Source organism: Sebastes umbrosus, chromosome 11 (assembly GCF_015220745.1).
Source record: "Sebastes umbrosus isolate fSebUmb1 chromosome 11, fSebUmb1.pri, whole genome shotgun sequence".
In the NCBI taxonomy this organism is placed as follows: Eukaryota; Metazoa; Chordata; class Actinopteri; order Perciformes; family Sebastidae; genus Sebastes; species Sebastes umbrosus.
In genome coordinates, this window is record NC_051279.1 from 10,315,431 (window position 1) to 10,336,155 (window position 20,725).

Consider the following 20,725-nt stretch of genomic DNA (forward strand, 5'->3'; position numbering starts at 1 on the left):
AGTAACACATACTCACAGCAAATATCTTCCATACGGTTTCAATACCACATACAGACACATCAACACATAGCTTCTGAAACGTGGGCAATTACTAATACATACAAGGCTGATCGTCGAATGATTTTTAACGTTTTTTATTATGTTTTATTAATACTTAAAAAAATGAAAATAAAAAAATATATATATACTGTATATGTCAATTTGTTTTATTTTTTTTATTTAAGATTTTAATTATTTAATTGCAATTAATCAATCACATGATTGTCCATAGTTAATCACAGATTAATCACACGTTTTTTATCTGTTCAAAATGTAACTGAAAGGGAGATTTGTCAAGTATTTAATACTCTTATCAACATGGGAGTGGATAAATATGCTGCTTTATGCAAATGTATCTATATATTTATTAATCAAAATCAATTAACAACACAAAACAATGACAAATATTGTCCAGAAACCCTCACAGGTACTGCATTCAGCATAAACAATATGCTCAAACCATAACATGGCAAACTCAAGCCCAAGTGAACATGTCTGTAAAGGGGAGACTCCTGGGTACCCATAGAACCCATTTTCATTCACATATCTTGAGGTCAGAGGTCAAAGAACCCCTTTTTATGGTTGGTACCAATGGATTCCTTAGGTTTTCTAGTTTCATATGATACCAGTATCTTCATTCTAGCTTTTGAGTCCACTACAGCATAAGAATCACAAGTTGTGTTAATGCGTTAAAGAAATTAGTGGTGTTAAAACAAGTTTGCGTTAACTTTGACAGCCCTAATTTATATGCCACACTAAAAAAAAAAGATTCATATTTCCAACACAAGTTTTTACTGATAGCACATTTTAAAGTTTCTTCTCACTAACATAACACATACAATGCTATAATAAAACAATACACCCCAAAAAGACGCACAGAAGTTGTGATTTAAAATGTTTTTCACATCTGAGTGTTCCACAGTCTTTTGTCTTTAATTTAATGATGTGGGTATAAAGGAAAAAAAGAGCCCGAGGGAACGCTGTGTTCTCTGTCATCAACACTGATTTCTCTTTCTTATTGTTGTATTCTAAGCAATAATTTTAGAGCTACTCTCTTCTGCATGCTCTTCTTTTAATATTAAAGCACACACACTATCCACATTCAGTTTGTCAGTTTATGGTAGTAAGGCATAAGGATGGTGATGTTGCCCCGTTAGTCAGTCCGTCCACCCAACAGTTTAATCGGGGGAAAGATAGCTTAGCACTACTTTCCATGATATTTGTTATTGATAATCATGGTCCATTGAGGATGATATCTATATGTTTCTGGTGACCCTTGACCTTTTTTTCTCTCCACAACGATCAGCCCGAAAGTTGTACTCATACATTAGAAATATGTAATGAGATTGACAGAGCACATTCGTTCTCCTTAGAGGACGATCTCTTCCCAATTTGAACACAATTTCATGAGCTTTCCTCCAGCATTAACCCTTAGGCAAAATATACAAGTTTTGGCACAGCACTGGTTGTAAGGTTGTAAGAATATCAAAATAGTGAACACATGTTTATTCTATGTTTAATATTGTGGCAGAGTGTTGAACTCTACAGCCTCCAGAGGCCTACTGAGGCTAAAATATGTTCTTCTATCAGGCCCTCAGAATTAAAGAGCAAAGGCTTATTTTTATTCTCACCAGTTTGGTCCCAAAACAACAGATTATAACATTTGATTCATATTTTTATAAGTTTTTGCAAAACTGTGTTTAACAGTTAACAGCGCTGAGGAGCTTTGGCTTGGGTGTGCTGGCAGTTGTTGAACCTGCTCTATAGGTGAGTCAGTGTTCGAATGTTTGAGTGCGTCTTCACGTAAGTGGAGTGAGCTAGAATATACTTAGGCCTTGTTATATTAGTTTTTAATTAAAAAAAATCCAGGAAAGTATATGTGTTTATAAAAATGTGGGAAAATTGTGTAAAAAAAAAAAAAAAAATTCAGCTCATTCTTTTGTTTTCTTCACATTTTTCTTCACTTCCTGTAACTGATCCGGCTGTTCTAATCCACCGTTCGTAGCTATACCTACAAAAAGTAAATGCACTGCAATTCGTATATATCCCGTGATATAAATTTATATGTAATCCACGTAATTGTGAACAAGTATAAAGAGCAACAAATTCCACGTAGGGAGGAGGTCGGGGTGGATGGGTGGGTCAAAAAAACACCGGACTTTCGCCCAGGAGACTACAGTCTGTGTCCCGTGTGAATTCAGAAGTCGTTGATTTATTTGTCACATAACTTCCGTACTTAAGTTACTCCACTTCTGCAATCTTTTCCTAAACCTAACTAAGTAGTTTTTGTCACGGAACTTCCATACTTAAGTTACACCACTTCCGGTGTGGCGTAACTTAACCAAGTGGATCTTTTCCTAAACCTAACTAAGTGGTTTCGTTACTTAAACCTAACCAAGTTGTTTCCTAAGACCGGAGCGGAAATTGACGCTGGACATTCATAGGAAAATGCACAAAATATGAGGAATAACTATTCGTAAGACATCATACGAACTGTTGTATGACAATACGTTGTACTGGTAGATTTTCTGAGCTGTCAACATAGACTCTTTCATGTGTGATTTTGCAGCATACATGTCTGTGTATGCTCATTCAGTGTATGATTTGTAGGGTTGTTAATGTGTCATGTTAGGCATATATATCTTTGCATGTGTGCATTTATTTAAGTGTGTGTGTGTGTGTGTGTGTGTGTTAAGGCTTGAACCCAAAGCCCTCTAACTAGGACGGTCGTTGCAACAGAGGCAGGGATCTCTGTGTGAAATTAGTCTCAGTGGGAAGACGAGAGGCATCGCTAAGGCCTTCTCTTTTAGCCAGTTGGCCCAGCCCACAGCTGCCCAGCCACTGTCACACTGAGAAGCACATGTCATTGAAAGGAGACATTAATTGCCTCGGTGCTGTGGCAGGACGCTCGCTAGGCGTGCTCAGGTGCACCTTTGCTGCTGCCTTGCAAATGAGATGCAGAGTGTTGGTTACTGTACCTCCTTCCCGGGGATAATTGACCCTGGGGATCCGCCTTGCAGTCCACCCACCCTCCTTCTCTCCTTGCTTATCTCTTCCTCTTCTTCACCTCCTCCTCTCTCCCCCATCCGCTGCCTCCAAGACAGCGCAGGACACCTCCTGATTGGTTGGTAGTCAGCAGGATGGGGCTGGCCCTTTGACCCTGCAACCTCCCTTCCCTTCTCCATCGCCTCTCCCTTTCTCTTCCTGTCTCCAGCTCCTTCACAAGGGCATTCACGTGGTGATGCGGCCGGTGGAGACGAGAGGAGAGGAGAGCAGCCTGACACTACTGCTGCCCAGACCATTACCGCAACCTTTGTAGGAGGTGCACAAACACCTCCCCTCTCTTTCTGTTTTTGAAAGTGCCCCACCCCACACACCCGCTGCTTAGTCATGTTGTTTTTGTGGTCGCAGCGCCAAGTTTTAATGAGGTGAGACTCCTTGTATACCACTGCGTTACTGGCTGGGCTACAGCAGGCGGTGCTGTATATTTACAGCTAAAGGTCCGCGCCGCTCAACCTTAATCGGCCCGTGCATCGCTCAATCACAAGCGAGTGTGTGGAAAACAAAAGGCCCACCTGTATACCTGTGCACAGCGCTGCAGATTACCTTCCCCCTCCACCCACACACACATTTTGTTTGACTTTTATGTTCTTTCCCTCTTCTTTCACAATTTCTTTTTCCCTTCTCTAACTGTACCTCTTGATTGTTAGCTCTGTCATCCTTTCAGTTTAGTCCCCCTCCCTCTCTCTCATGTGCTTTGCTTTTCAGAGTACAGCAACAACAGTTAGTGCAAGCACACACCTGGTAAGCCATTTGCAAGACGCCCGCGGCTGAGATCGCAGCCCCCTGAGCATAATATGCAAGGTGTGGCAGAGAATGACACTGTTAATCTTGAAGGATTACTTTCTCATGGAGCAATTTGTCACAGGAAAAGTCTATACTGTTGGCTTCTCTTCTTCTCCGCGCATATCCTCCTGTACGCTGCGTCTCTTCGCCTCTGCCGATGTGCCTGTGTGCACTTGCTTATGTGTGGGTGTTAAAATGTTGAATTACTGATCTGGTGTAATTGAATAGTGGGCCATCTGCTTGGATGTTTATCTTCGTTTTCTTTTCTTTTTTTTGCAGATGTATTCACGCTTGCATATTTGCACGTGTCTGATTTCATCTTGTGTGTTTTTGCGTGCACGTGCGTGTTTCATCTGGAGCCCTTTAACTGGCTGGAAGCCCCCCACTTTTGGTGGAGAGGCCAGCCGTGGCAGAAGAGGGCTGCGCTTAGTGCGTTTCATGCTTAATTCTGTGTCAATTAGTTGACTGCTACCTTCCCTCCAGCAAAAGAGCGCAGAGAGAAACACAAGCCCACAGAAATCCTCTGGCTTTGACAGGCGCAGTGTTCAATCATTTATCCCAAGGCCCCGGGCCACGGAGCACTGTCAACAAACATTCCATTGAAATCATATCAAGCCTCTTCTGTTCCCTCGTTTTTTTTCTACCCTCTGCTCTGCCTCTCACTCTTTCCATCTCCCTCTGCCTCTTTATCTCACTTGTTCTTTACCCTCTGCTTCCTCTCTCGATATGCTTTAACCCACCTTCGCTCTTGTTTCTCACTTCCTCCTCACCCCTCGCCCTCTGGGGTTTCTCGGTATCTGCAGCAGGGGTTTTAGCTCTTTCTTTAGGCCGCTGTGCCTCCCTCCCAGGACTTGGCAGCAGAGTGGTAATTTGTTAAGCTGTTCCCTTTTTGTGCTGGTTTCACCCCCCCCCCCCCCCCCATCGCCCCTTCGACTTGGCATGCGGTCAAGTTGTGGTCGTATCTCAAGATGAGCACCAGGTATACCAAGATCACAGAAAAATATATATATTTCAGCTTGAATTTGGTTCAGAGGATATTTAACAAGGCAGGGATGGACGCATCAATGAACGCATTTCAAATGATACCACATTTGTATATACAACACCTTTTGAACTATATCTTTTACACCAAGAGCTCATATACTTTAAAACGTATGCAGATGTCTTTGCAAATGCTGTGGTTTTCAATATAGGTTGAAGTTGAAAGGAGTCTTTGATCACAGCATGTGGCGGGATTGAAGATCTACGATCTAACAAATATTGAAACTTAGAGGTATCATACACTGGGCCGCGCTTCGGCTTAACTATCTAACTTGACTATTGCATGAGGAAATGAATCATTTGAGACAACAATTAAAATACACTGTACAGAGATTTCATATTCACGTGCCATTTAAAAGAAAATAGAGATTAGGCTATTTAGAATACATCAGCCAATTAGCTTCGCAGCCTCCGTCTCTCTAGTTTCCCCCCCGTTCTTTGCTTTTGGCCCGTTGGTACTCTGTGAAATATGCTGATGCAGGGTATTTTGCAGGTAAGGTGGACAGAGGCCAAATCTGAGTTTTTTTTCTTGGCTTCCTCTGCTCTGGGCTACAAACATTGATGCAAAGCAAGAGATAGAGGAGAAAAAAAGAGTGGAATCTTCCACTCCCTCCCATCCCCTGAGCATTCATCCCGAGAGAAAATCAACTCACCTGGGTATCTCAGTGGTGGAGAGTGATAAATAAATGTATCGGATTAATTATTAAAGACAGCCTAAACGAAGATAGATACTATCCTCTGAAGGTTTGGTGGTTCATCAAGCCTGATCTTAACTCAGATGTTGTTGTGATTCCTGTTTGTTTGCATCGCTGTTGGTCAGGAGACATATACTGTAAGTCTTTATTTTGTCACTTTAGAAAACTCCTCGTATTTACTCTATTATATATTTCACCTGTTTTGTTCTTCATTTTCCAACAAATGGAGAGATCACAGTGGGGTAGACATAATCACAAACAGGTTAGTGTGTAAAAAAACATCTCCCACCTGCAACGATGCCTCAAACACGTATTCAAAATTAAGCCCGAATACGTGACAACACTAATGAAATGGATCAAAGGGTGTAATTGAAGTGGGTCTCTCTCAGTTCACACTTCAGGTCTTTGAACAATATTAGGTGGGTGCACTCTCTTACTCAGCGCAACATAAGCCACCCACAATAAAAAGAAAACACACAACCTTTCTGCAACAATCACCAAAACTTTTGTGCTTTTATTCTGAAACAAAGAAATCTTTAAAGGGGAGCTACGCCCATTTTCAAAATTCATACATGTTAATGATCACAGCATCGCCTACTATCGTCTATATTTTAAGGAAGCTCTCACCTACCTTCCTGCTTTATTAATCATGGCCGTGCAATTCAGAGGATGAGATCAGTGCATGCTGCGCGCATATACAGATTTCAGCGGAGACCGGCGGTGTTGAAAAACCCTGCCCTTTCAAAACTACTCGGTGACTGCTAACGTTACTCGTGTTAAATAGCAGTCCACTTTCGTGTTTTGGTACGGTTGGCTTTCACACTTGATGCAAACCGTACCCGAGGACACATGAACTGTACTCCAGACCACCTTTTCAAGTGGACTCAAGTACGGATTGACAAACCGTGCCCGAGTACGGAGCGTTCACACTAATCAAACCAACTGGACTTTTGGGCCAAGTGTACTCAGATTCGGGCCCGTCTCCCTGATGTGAAAGCACCCTAAAGCTCATTTGGGTATAAAAAACAAAAACAAACATTCTGTGTGTCCACAAAATCAGCGTCCCATTCATTGTCTGTGGAGCAGCTCAAGACTTTAAACCCATTGACATCACAAATTTGAGTTTTAGCACTTTTGTTTTTCAATTTGGGAGATAATTGTTCATGTTTACTAATAGATTTTTGGACTGTCTTAGACCATAGCAATAACATGCATGAATTGGGAAAATTGGTGTAGTTCCCCTTTAAAAATAAATCTTCCTTACTTATCCTGTTTGTGATCATCAAACAAAACGTGTAGTGTCTCTTTGCACATGCTATAGCCAAACAGCCTAAACCCTCCTCTGGCTATTCAGGTTTACTTCCCACTGCAGAGTGCCTCCGACTTGACAACTAGAAATCCAGAAGACAACAACAGGGCCCTCGTATCAGTCCCTGGACAAAGCCAAATTAATATTTAAAGATCATTACTAAAGCCCCGAAGTAAAACACAGCAACTAGGTAATTAATTGATTGAGCTGGGCGGTCCGCAGAGAGATTAGACCGGATGAGTGTTGTTTATCTCTGTTGTTATTGAAGTATATTTGATTGCTTTGAGCGAATGATTTCCTATTGAATGTAAAGAAGGGGGACACGCTGCTGTATGTTTGACCTGTAAGGCATATGCAGCGAGTTCATATTCTTGGAGTGGTATAATCAGTTGGGGATTAACTGTCCCTTGTGCTTTCCCACAGTATGTATGTAGTGTAAATTTGCAACGCCAGTAATCTATTGTACAACACAGTTTACATTGCCGCCAAGTGGAATCCGCAGACCTGTTTTCACAAGCTCATATAACAAGTGGATGGATTTCCACTGCTGATAATCGCAGATGCACTTGGCAAGACAATAAGTTGTGTTCTACATCATTTGGCCCACTTCCTGTATCAACTGTTGGATGTGAATAGAGTGTCAACAGAGTGCTAATTGTTGTACGGCACTTTGATTTATCACAGGGGCAAGCCAAGGAGTAACAGAGGATGATTTTGCATTTGGCAGGCTGTCCCCATTCCCCAGTAGCTTACCAGCATTGTTCTGTTTGCTGGTGAAAAGCCTAAATCCAATGATTCAGTATAGAACCGTCTGCTCTGTCCACATGCTGCATCATTCTCTTATTTCCATACTGAATACAGATACTCTGAAGTGTGCACTGTGTATTAATGTTGACTCTCTACTATTTAGGGACCCTCTTAGTCGATAAGTGAACTAATCGGTTGTTTTGGTTTTAATCGAATAAGATTTTTAGTCGATTAGTCTTTTTTTTTTCATGCTGAACGATTTATTACCAAGAAACCCATGAGCACATCTCTGGTAAACACAAGATTTAAAGTGGAGCTTTTATGTGATTTTTTGTGGAGAAACTTAAAAAACGAGTGTTAGACTAAGAATTTCTTTGGTCGAGGACAGCCTTATGAACTATTTTGATCTGTAACTAAGTACATTTATTCTTTTGCTTCACTACACTTCAGAAGGAGGCGTAGTACTTTTTTCCCACTACATTTATCTGACAACTTTAGTTACTTTGCAGGTCTAAATTGTCCACATGTGAAAAGCTGATGAAATACAATGTGTTGCTGGGAATTACGAAGTTCAGTTTAACATTCTAAAAGATCCTAAAATTGGCTGTTCTTTGTAATGATGTGTATGTAATTTTGCTGCTAAACTGTAGCCCTTGGCATGCATTGACAGACGTGAATTAAAGTCCAACTCTATTTATTTTGAACTAGATAATATCACAAAAGTAAGTAAAAACATATATTTTTTTAATTACTTTTTCCAAGTTGTGAGCAGCGATTCCAATTCCATTATGTGTTGTATTGTGCAACTTGAGTAGAGGTCAACCGATTGTGGATTTTTAAAGGCCGATATAATAATGATAGTTTGGAGCAGGAAAAAGCTGATAGCCGATGAATTGGCCTATATCTTCTTTACTTCTGCAGCAGCCTAGTCGGATACTTTTGCATCACCGTTTTTAATAAATCAGTTTTTTTTGTCATCAGTTTGAATATCCTGAAGTGTGATTTGGAGGATTACATCATTCGTATGTATATTCTATTTATTTACGATGGGCGATGTGCTGTCCTGTGGCTTCTGTTGTGTGTGTCTTACATTGTTAAATGCCACTCTCACAGACCATTAATGTTTGTGCATATTCCCAGTGTAAGGAGGATCCTAAAGTGTGCAATTTCATTTCATGAATGGATAGTTACGTGGCTGGATTATTTGGAAAAGAGAATGCCAAATTGGTACAGTAAGCAAGTTAAAGTAACAGTTGGATGATTTATTTTCCTCCCTGTCTGCCTGTGTTGTATTGTGGACAAAGAGCTGGAAGTGTTGTAGTGTAGTGTTGTATATTTGAGAGATAACCTTTTGTGGGAAGAAATAAAGTGAAATAACCTCCCTCCCTACCTTGACTTTGTGTATGGAGCCTCTATGCAAAACGGTGATGTACGTCCCTGTGTGACTGGTGAAGGCTGCGCAGACATCGGCCACTATCGGAGCTCAGTTCTGCAGATAACTATAACGGCCAAACCAATTAATCGGTAAATAAACATCACACTCAAAAATGTAATATGTCAGTATGTATACTGCAATTTCAAAATGTGCTTAATTTTGGCATTTTTCCATTTTAAACATACAACATACTCAAAATGTGGATATAATCAGCATATACAGTAGCACCTGATAGGGACACTGTGTCTGTGGCAAATCTTTTTTTGTCTTTTTTTGACTGCCTTTTTGTGGCGATGTAAATGTGAGAGACGTCATACACAACACACATAAATAATGTTTTGGGCAGCACATTGAATAAACTTTTCTGAGTTGCCCCAAATGTCCTTGGCTTAGAACGCATGAAAAGGTGTTCTTTCTTTTTTCTTTCTTTCTTTCTTCTATTTTTTTTTCCCTCCTTTTGAAAGCATCTTGTGAAAGGAGCGTTCAAGAATCACTGGGTTTTTCACAAGTTTTTTGGAGATGCCTGTCATGAATGAACATGGCGGTGTGTTCCAGTGCCAGCTGGCAGAGGAAGCCTAGCACGTCCCAGAGATGAGCGAAGGGCCAGCTGGATGCCCGCCGAGAGCTTTAACACACTCCTTACCATTGCTGCAAACTCCATCAGCCCATCCTGTTAACTGACACAACACAACACTAATTGTGCATTAATCAGTGGGTTTAGTTACCCGATCCCATGAGCCGTGGTGCATTTCTGTGGTTGTGAAGCAGAAGTCTGATATTTGTGTTTCATTGTTGCATGCCTCCCTGGAGTCCTGACTTTGGCTCGCTGTCTGGCATGTGGATAGTCAGTCGGTTAAACTTAAATACTTTAGATTTTCAGATTAGATTTAAAGTGAAGATTAGCGGTAAAATGAATGCTGACTAGATTTAAAAACAGTGATTTTATTTATGATCATAAGCGTGACAGAATAATTCAGATATGATAAATTTATACCGCGCTATCATGACTTGTTTTTGGCTTTAGGTCTTCACCGCACAGTGCTGAGCAACTACATTATTTGGCATGTCCTAGGTACTTGAAAAACATGATTGCCTTCCACAGCTTTTACAGCAGTGATTACAGGTAAAGCTCCAATCCCTTCTGTATTTTCACAACTTCTCCACCAAATGAAGTGCAAGGTTCAGACTGCGGCTGTTTGGAAAGTGTGTAAGTTCAAATAAAAGGTAGACAGGATTTTTTTTTTTACTTCAAGGTGAGAATTTATTAGAGTACAGAAGGAAGATATACAATAGCAGAGTGGATGTGAGGCCGTTGAAAGGCCCCTTTTTATAATAATTTCTTATTAGATTGACCTGAAATACAGTAGCGACCCTAAACACCCAGTCATCGCTGTATGATTTAGAGAAAATGCTGTGAGAAAATGTTCATTACATAAATGTCACTGACCGGTTTTGTGCTTTGCTCATTTTTCTGCTTCAGGCGGTAATCAATCATCAAGTCATTTATCTCACGCTGGTGCTTAGTTCCTTTTATCAACTGCCAGATTCCCTCAGCTGCACAGTATTACTGACTTCAGGTTTGTTGGCCAACTAGATTAAAAGTCAAGTTCCCATGCCTATCTGCTGTATGCTGTTATTACCGTCCTGCGCCAAGGAGTTTCCAGTTATGTTTCCAGTTCAGTTTGTTGGTTTGTTGGTTTGTTTGTCAGCAGGATTATAGAAAAATTGCATTCCCGATTTTCATGAAACTTGGTGGAAGGGTGTATTATGGGCCTAAGAAGAACCCTTTAAATTTTTGGAGCAGATCTGAATCTCCTGGCGGATACATGCATTATTTTTCAATTATAGAAACAGCCTTGGCGTAGGTCTGCACTCTCCGAGTGCCCTTCTAGTTATGAAAAATGCAATCCTACTGAAAGGGACATAAGATACATGAAACGTAATGTTGTGGTTATTGTTTAAATGTAATTACAACCACTTGACATATTTACTCTACAATTAACTCAGTTTTAAGATATTGCTTGGTTGCAGCTGTGTTTTAAAGGCAGGGTTGGGAAAGATTTTAGAGACATTTTTTGTTATAATAGTTGAAATTCTCATTACATCCCGACAGCAGTCAATAAATCAAATGCTCTGACAAAAAAAAATCTGGTATCGGTGGCTGTCGCAGGACTGTAATAAACCGTCCATTCATTTCATTGGCCCGCATGTAATGACCTACCTGCCTGTATCTACCTGTCTGCCACTCTGCCCATGCACTCATTTCTTTTCTTTTCTTTTCTTTTATATTTACACATGGATGTGGATGTGAAGGTGAACTGCCTAAATACCCTCCAGGGGCTTGAAAAGTGACATTTTCCAGGTAGCATATTACATGAAATAATTACAGTAATGTAATATACACAATTTGTATATATCTATCAATAATTTTAGACAAAACCAGACATAGTTTACCAAATTACTTGACAACAGTGCATCCCATAAACACCCATCTGTTATGTAAATAGCAAGAAGACTCATTCAGAATTCACTGTCAAAACTTAACAAACTAAGAGCATACGCTCATGTGATATGGCATAGAGTTTTCATTCATTGTGCCTCACCAGAGTCTTCCACAAGCTGCTAGTTTGACAGCTGTGAGTACAACAATAGCCATGTTCGTTGATTACGTTCATTATGATATGTTTATGTTAGTAATGATAATAGCGGGGGAGTGGCTTTGGAGGGAGGCCTGAAGCGACGGACTGTCAGTGTTGATGACTTGGCAACTTTCTCACCAGATTTAGGGACTTTTGGAGCTAGTGCTGCTAACTACTTTCATTGTAATAGAGTTGGCAACACTGGGCTGGGCTTTTCGGTTAGATAATTAAAAAAAATGTAGTGTACTCTTGCCAGTTTCAACAAGATCACCCACCCTGCCTTTTAAATCTAGTAAATGTCACATTCAAGCCAGTGGCTCCCCAGCTTCCCCAACCAGCATCTTCTCACATTATCTGGTAAGGAGAAGTAAATATCAAGAACCAGAAACAAATTTTGAATTTAACCTTTGGCAGAAACGCTTTTGCCATAACTCGCCCTTTTGCATTTTTGGCCTCTTGGGATGTTAACCGTCACAGATGCAGCATGTCTGGCCTCCCTCTTCTGTGGGTCAAAGCTGGCTGTGTCTGTGGTAGTAAAGCACTAAGGAGAGTGTCTGTCTGTGTGTGGGTGTGTGTGTGCGTGTGTGTTGAAGGGGGAGTTGGAGTGTGGGTGCATGCAGATGGTTCACAAGCCAACCTTTCAATTAGGCCCGGAGTATAAATATCCGTGGCTGATTGGAATGTGGCGGCTGCTGGCACAAAAGGCTCGGCTTGGCCCGGCTCCAAGACCCCGTCGCTCACTCACTCTCTCAGTCACGCTGGAAGCCGCCCAAGGTTACTTCGTCAATGGACGCAATGATTTCTAACTCCCTGTGTCCGCCGCGACCACCCTCCCTTTCCCCATCCCCGTTTCCATCCCGCCTGCTCCGTTTCCCGCCAGCTCCATAGCTAACTTTACATTTGAAAGAGGCCTTCAGTTGAACCCAGTCGGAGGTTTTGATGTCCCTTCTTTCCCCTCATACGTTTTTGTGCATCAACCGGATTTTGAAATTCCCATCGCAGAAGGTGTTAACTGTGTTTCCAGCTTAAAAATTTCAAACAAATTTCCCCTTATGTGATTTTTTGTATATTCTCATATATATATTTCTACCCACAGCGAAGTGTTTGGGTTCCAGTCCAGCTCCTAATCTTATTTAGCTAATGCTGCAGGTGAACAGTCCCTGTATTCCGCCTGGGGAGACCCTGTATATCCTTGGCAGATTATGGGGATGAGCTCCCAGACAACTTATCCCTCCGTCCCAAAAGCCTGTCACTGTAAGCTGTCTGAGAAATTATCCACACATCCAGACACATGGTGGTGAGGGTATGAAATGACAAAGCAGAAATGTTTTGGGAGAAGGATATGTTATCACTGTCACACAACGATTTTGAATGTTGCGTAGTGCACAGCCTACAAACTGGATTGGAATTATTTCTGTTATAAGGGACGCGGGCGCTGCTATCTTTTTACTCTTGATTTTACTGTAGATATTTTGAGTTTGGCAACTTTTCTAGTACTTTTTTTTTAACAATTTCTGAGCTTTTGGAAGTTTTGGTGACTAAAAATGGTCTCTGTTGTTACATTTTAAAAATCCCTCATGTTGTCCTCACAGTTTCTCAAAGCAATAGAGTCATGCCCCACCAATAATGTCATATGCCCTTTGTTAAGAAACCTCCCCTCTTCTTTTATCCCTCCACCCCTCCCCCGGCCCCCCTTCTCTGTAACCCACCTACCCAAGCTGTGTCAGGGAAGCCCCCCAGTCTCTTATGCATCCCTCTGGAATCAAGAGAGATTAAAAATTAGGGGATTAGGTTCCCCTCCTAACCCTGTAATCCAACAAAACAATGCTTTCTAACGTCGAGCGAGATCTCCCGAGGCGTGGGTAAGTCCTCCGTGTCAGTTATTCCTTATGGAAGGGTTCCCTCGGAAAAGACGCGCACTCGCTTTCTGTCTCCGACCACCTCCTCCATCCCAACCCCCTTTTTTTTATGATCTAGGGCGGTAATGAGGCAACATGGGAGATGGGGCCTAATATCTGCTAATAGGGTCAATGGAATAAACTGTTTTATAGGGGTCACTGTTGGCACAAGGACGAAGGAGCTGCTAAACGCTCGTCTCGTCTGGTGCCAGTTGTAACAGTGATTTTTTTTTTTTTTTTTTACAACAACAATACAGTGTCAGGCAGTAATAATGATTCCGATAACACTGAGGAGCCCCGGTGATGTAAGACACGGGCAGAGCTACTGAATTAAGGCCCTGTTTTAAATATGTCAGTGCCACGCACAGGCTGGAGCTATAGCTGGCCATGGGATGCACTCCTTTAATTTCATCGCTCTGTCAGCTTTTATTAAAACCCATTTGTCACAAAGAGAGAGGGAGAAAACGAAAAGGAGAGAGAAAAAAAAAAAGTAGTGAGGAGGGGGAAAAGACACAGATGGAGAGTGAGAGAAGGGAGAAAGGAGGACGGTGGGGGGAAAAGAGAGATATAAAACAGAGAGATGTGGAGACAAAGAAGGGGTGACTTTCCCGAGGTGCAAGATAACAGATATTGTTGTTTTGAGGAGGGGCAAGGGTTGTGCGGGTGGTGTTGATGGTGGGAGGGGGGCAGGAAGGATGGGTTGCCACCACCTTGGGGAGCAGGTCTTATAGGTAGAAGACAGGGGTGGTATGGAGGAGTGGGAGGGTCTGAGGGGCTCAGCAGGAGTGATTAATGATGAATCTGGGGTATAGTGGACCGGTGGGACTCCCCATCCCCGTCTCCATCCCCATCTTGATCATCCACCCTCCCCCCCCCACCCCTTACCCAATCCCCAGTCCTCGCCACCCCACCTTCATGCCCATTTGTAACTGTCTTGGGAGGGGCCATCAAGGACCCGGTGATGTGCCCTCTCATTTTCTTCAAGACAGGAATGAGAAATGTGTCCAGAAATGTGTCATCTCCCAATTCCAGCTCTTGAGATTTCCTTTGGATGGCTACTGTTTATTAATGTAATTGACTCAAGACTAATTATTCTTACAAGAGGAATTCCTTCAGAGTCTCGACAATGTGTTCACACACACACTCTGCACGGTGACTCACACGCTATTCATTGTAACATTAACATGTTTTGATGTTTCCCTTATTGAAATCCTAACAGGATTACGTCCAAACTCCTGTCTTTCATTTTGAAGGTTTGAGGAAATCATGGGCGGAGAGAAACTCGTGCGGCATGTGCATTTATTTGTTTTCGCTGGGGACCAGGCGAGGGTTGCTGCCAGAGAGTTTATGTGCCTGTCTGAATGTGTGTGTGTGTGTGTGTGTGTGTGCGCTACAGAGTGTGTGGCAGCCACACTTTCCTCACTCTGTCAAATAGCTTTGACTTGGCGGAGAGCTCTGAAATGGCATCAAAGTGGCCCGCCGCCACATTTCCACCCCGTCCTGTGGTCCCTTACTCCCTGTCATCTACCTCTAAGCCCACGCACCCCAGGACCTACTATCAAAAGAAAATTAAATGATTCATTATTTCTTCCCGCCTTCTTCACAAAGTGAAAACATGAAAAATAAAAGACAAGAAAGGGCTTTCAGAAACACTTGTTCAATGCGTTTTACGTTCTTCTCCGTTCCCCTCGTTTCTGTCTTTCTAACTGAATAGTACATGATGGCACTTGACGGAGAAGAGGAGGAGGAGGAAGGCGAAGAAAAGGAGAAAGCAGAAGGAGAAAGAGTGTGTGTGAGAGAGAGAGAGAGAGAGGGGGGGGGGGGGGGATAAAATGAAGTGTGACAACATATGAATTTCAAATGTCCGAGGAGACATCAAAGTGCGCCATCCGGGGTGCCTCTTCGACAAGGACACTTTCTGATTTTTAATTCCGTCCCCTGATTGTATCGCCGAGGCCCTAACGAAGAACGGAGGAGCAACACCAGTGAGTGGCATCAGGCAGCCAGAGATAGAGCAGGAAGGGAGGGAGAGGGTGAGGGTGAGGGGGGGAAAGAGGGATGGAGGGGGGCATGGAGGAAAGAGAGAGTAAGTGAGATCAGAGGGGGTTAGAAGAGATAGATAGAGGAGGAGGAGGAAGGAGAGAAGAAAGGAGAGCCTCATCCAAACACAGGCGGCTGGGCCCTTTGTTGTCGAAGCGATCATAGCTCCTCTTTCATCAGACGGAGAAACGGAGAGGAGAGAAAGGAAGAGAGACAGTGAGAGTGAGAGCGATCCACTCCTTTTTCCGCTGGGGTGACAGGGACATGGATAGAAGGAGGGCAACTTTTTTTTCACCCTTTGCACATATCAAATCAAGGCTCTTCTTCCAAGGACTTATCATGTTGCGCACACTTTGAGAGCAAAATGCTTACAAGTATAGCTCGGGGTGCATGCTAAAAGTATGCTCACTATAACCCGAAACAATATTTCTGTTTACACTCCATCTAATGTCAACATAGGGTCAACACAAAACCCCTTAAATATTGCTAATCGCCGGTCCCGTTCACTCTTCCTCTGCTTTACAGTTCAGACCGCAGCTCTCTACCGCAGCAGTCTAATTGCCTGGGAGGCTCTCAGCAGGAGTGTGGCAGGCCTCTGGCATTCCCGTTCCTGGCAAAGCTCTGCGCCAGTACTGCTGCAGTGCCAGCCCGCCCTGCCCTGCATCCACGCCAGGGGTCTCATAACCCAGAAGGATCCCCCATGATGGGCACTCCCCACAAGGCCTCTGCGGAAACGGATGGGAAACCCCAGGGAAGCAACAGAAAGGTTGGAAAGGTCATATTACTGGCATCTATTCGCATGCCTCTCCTTTTTTCTCTCTCTCTCTCTTTCTCTCTCTCTCACACACACAACCCACACACACCATCATATAGCAATCATCATTTTTTTCAAGAATTTCTTATTTTTACGATATTTTCGATAAAAAACATAAAATAACTGTCAAATACGATGCCAATATAGAAAATCGAGTCGTTTAAAAAGCAAGAACAGACGGATCAGTACACCATATTAAATGTGTTTCTTCTTTTAAAGAGGGAGCAAAACTAGTTTAACTGGTGCCATCAATCATGACGAGGTTCAAGGCTTGAGACTTGAGGCTGTTGTACTTTACAAGTCGGGATCTAAGGGGCCCTCCGATCCACACCGGAGTGGAAGCAGAGCTGCGGGCAACTAGAGCAACACACCTGGGTTTTATAGCCACGTGAGCGTCACCTGTCCCTACATTACCTCAGTGGCTTACATCACAGGGCGGTGAAGTGTTCTATGAAACTTGTAATTGTTGAAAGGGATGCAAAGTAGACACGTTCAGCCAAGTGTGAAAACCCAGAGAGGTGTCTCAAATCTGTGCGAGAGTAGAGTGCAGTGAATTGACACATGTAACCGTCCATTCATTTGATTTAAGAGTGACAGTGTGACAGCATGTTCAGGGATATTTTTTTTTTTTTTTGCCAGTTCTCAAAACTATTGAAAAAAGGTTCTGAAAAAAAGATGACTGGCCTTATGGAACAGCACTTTAAAGGTTCTCTATATGATGTTCAGAGCATTAATATAGCAGCAAACAACTATTTGTTATGTAAAGATATAGAGAAGTAATGTCTACCTGAGCAGATAATGAAGTCTCTCTCCCTCTGTGTGTGTTTTAGTCCGACCTTCTCTGTGCTTTGTTGACAACGCCAGGCAGGCCATTTTTGTGCATGTGAGCATGCCCCACTGGCCTCCGCTCTGCACTGCACTTATACGGGGGTTACAGCTGATAACGCCGTCCCGACCAATGGCGCTGATGTGGAAGCGTAGCAGTTAACACAGTTAGCTCTGTCAGCTGTTGCTGTTGTTTTCACTGTTAGCACCGTTAGCCGCCGGCTCAGCCGTCGCCATGTTGAGAGCCGTGCAGAGGCAATAGAAATGCTCCCAATCTCGCATTTAGCACCTTTAAACATGAGTTTTCAATGTTTAAGAGTAAAAATGATTTTATATGATAAGATTCCCTCAGTGAAGTTAAAAGTATGTTGGTCTGTCAGGACTTGAAAGTTGTGTAATACATTTTTTTTAAAGTCTTTTTAAAGACATATTCATCAATAAAACAAAACAAACACAACGTTTGACTAAATGGTAACATCCTGCCATTTTAACAGATCAGAGAATTAAGACAGAAGGTCAAGCGCACCCATGCCATGCACACCACGTCACCCTGATACACAGACACACTCACAAGGGCCCCTCCTCGGTTGTGGAGAGGGGTGCATGGTGAAGCAGCTGGGAGACGTGGAGCCACAATGGCCCTTTAGGGCGAGACAGCCATAATCCGTCCCCCGTCCGACAGCGCCAGTGAAAGGAGGCCTGTCAATCATAGCGTGGCACCCTCGGGTCTCTGAGATGGGCGTGCTTGGATTTAGGATTTACTGTACCCCCTCTTTTCTGTCTTAGTAAAACCTCTTTGCAGACAGACAGAGATATATGTATGCACGTGTGTGCATGCAGGCACACACACCCACAAACACACACATGCATACACAGTTTACTGCCTCTTGTTTGTCACAGCTTTATAAGACCCCGTCTGAGCTTGTGTATGTGAGGAATTTATGATAAATTAATAGGGATGGGATCCACCACGATATTATCACGATACTTAAGTCACAATGCAATCTTATTGTGATTTTAAACTTTTTGCAATATGGTGAGTGTTGCGGTAAGATATATTGCAATTAATTCAACTGCAAATTATGCAGTTTGTCAAACATCTGTTTTATCCAATAAAATACAGTTTTCACTCTGTTCATCACAGAGTTCCCATTCACATATCTTGAGGTCAGAGGTTAAGGGACCTCTTTGAAAATGGCCATGTCAGTTTTTCCTCGCCAAAATTAAGTGTTATTTGGCGTTCTTCTCGACAACCTAGCATGACTTGGTACCAATGAATTCCTTAGGTTTTCTAGTTTCATATGATACTAGTATCTTCTCTCTAGCGGCCGGACAATTGTTAAGAGGTTAATAGTTTATATATTAAAAGATCGATACTTGGCGTCCGGTTATCGATTCAATACTGCCACGCAAAAATATCGCGATACTATGCCGTATCGATTTTATTCTCCCATCCCTAAAAATATTTTTTTTTATACTTTTACGTTCACATCAACACATCATGTTTAAAGAAATGTAACGCCATACATCTAAAAAAAGAACTTCACATCAGACAGAAAATCTTTCACATTTTTTATTTAGATTATTTTGCTTAATCATTACACAGTAAAATTAAACTTCACTTGCTTATACATATGATGAGGACATTGTCAATTCAAATGAGCAGTTGTACTTCAAGGAATGACATGCTGCCATATGTTAATGATGGAGACAGTCAGGGAATGGGTGACGATCATTTTTGGATACATTTCATAGGCCCGTTGTTGCACGACACACACACACACACACACACACACACACACACACACACACACACACACACACACGGTTATGGATGGGGAGGCAACCACACAGACAAATCAGATGCAAAGGCAAATACACATGCACAGATACACACACTCTAACACACACACACATACACAGAGTAAACAGTTATTTAGAGGTGTCAGACACTGCATGTAATATCCTCTGGCACAGTAGCTGTGTGTGTGAGTGTGTGTGTGTGTGTGTGTGTGTGTGTGTGCGTGTGCCAATGAGCCGTCAGCTGAGCTGAGCTGTGCACTGTCCGTTGCAGCTGGCTGATGGTGATCAAATCTAACAGACAGTGAGAACCGGAGCACGCTTTCTGCCTCAGAGACATGGAGAGAGAGAGAGAGAGCACTAAGACCGCCTCTGGCCACCATTATCTCTTCAGCGCGTGACTGTGTCCATGTGAGTGTGACAGTGTGAGAAATAGAGTGTTTGTTTGTTTACTTACTGTGTGTACATGTGTGTTTGTGTGTGTGTGAGTGTTTGCTTGCTCATGTGTGCGCCAGTCAGTGGATCCAAGTGAGTGCGTGTTCATATTTGCTGTTCAATATGTTGAAGCCCATATAACTGACTGGGAGATAACTACTGAGCCAGATGACATGATGGCGGGAAGGCCCTAATTCAACCCCTCCAGCCAGGGTTAAAGCTCCTTAAACTTCTCCCTGTTTCTGGCTTTGTCCGAAACTGTACACGTACCATGCACTACGTACATACCCAATATGTGTACTATCGTTCAACATACTTTTGTGTGAATTAACAGCAGTATGTATCTTTTGGGACACACTGAGCAGTAATTTACGTCGTCACTTCCTGAGAGCCTCCTTGCTGGTTGGAGACGTGTAACCATAGTAACCCCGTACCAACCTCATGTGACCAAAACGGCGCTGTGTGAGAATCAAAGTCGAATTAATTTAAAATATATATTACGCCAAAGCAAAGTGAAATCTTATATTTACAGTTAAATTAAAGCGTCATTGATGTTAGAGCTGGCTGAGTTTGACGGTTAGTGCCCGGCAACAACTTGTTGTGAAGTGAATGCAATGGGACATGGAGGGAGAATGCGATATGTAGTGGTTGAATGTTATCAATGTTATCAATAGCACCTTTAAGGATGCTTTCACCTCATAAATAATCTTATAAATATAAATAATATCTTCCCTATGTGATAGCGCATTAGCCGCTTTTATGAATAAAAAGTATCAATATTGGTGATTCTGGGCTTGGTATTACTTGGTATTGGATCTAAATCAGTTTTAGTGATATTGCCCACCGCTAGTAGTAAGTGTGGTACCCCCAGTGGTAGAACGATGACACTGCAGCAGCACTTTTTAATTCTTCAATTCAGACAAATAAAGTGACTTGGTTAAGGTTAGTGACAGGTCATACTATTTCTTTGTTAAAAGAAACGTTGACTGTTGGTAAAGGATGGGACGCAAACCCTGATTTCCTCTTTCAGACTTTCCATGGCTTTTTTAAAACTCAATACTACTTCCTGTAAATATAGTTTGTTTTAAGCTGTTCGAATAAGAAATCCTATGTTGTAATTTTTCTGGACAGGACAGTTGATATTTGCTAAATTGCAAGTAGT

The 20,725-nt window shown here is 42.3% G+C and overlaps 1 long non-coding RNA gene across 1 annotated transcript in view; it reads left to right on the forward strand.

Annotated features, from left to right (window-relative positions):
• The window catches only part of LOC119497513, a 245,220-nt gene extending 227,939 nt beyond the window's left edge, over window positions 1-17,281 (forward strand). The window contains exons 4-5 of the long non-coding RNA XR_005208939.1: window positions 16,215-16,455; window positions 16,723-17,281. This is a non-coding gene — a long non-coding RNA (uncharacterized LOC119497513). The remainder of the gene's footprint in view (window positions 1-16,214; window positions 16,456-16,722) is intronic.
• The last annotated feature ends 3,444 nt before the right edge of the window (window positions 17,282-20,725 follow it).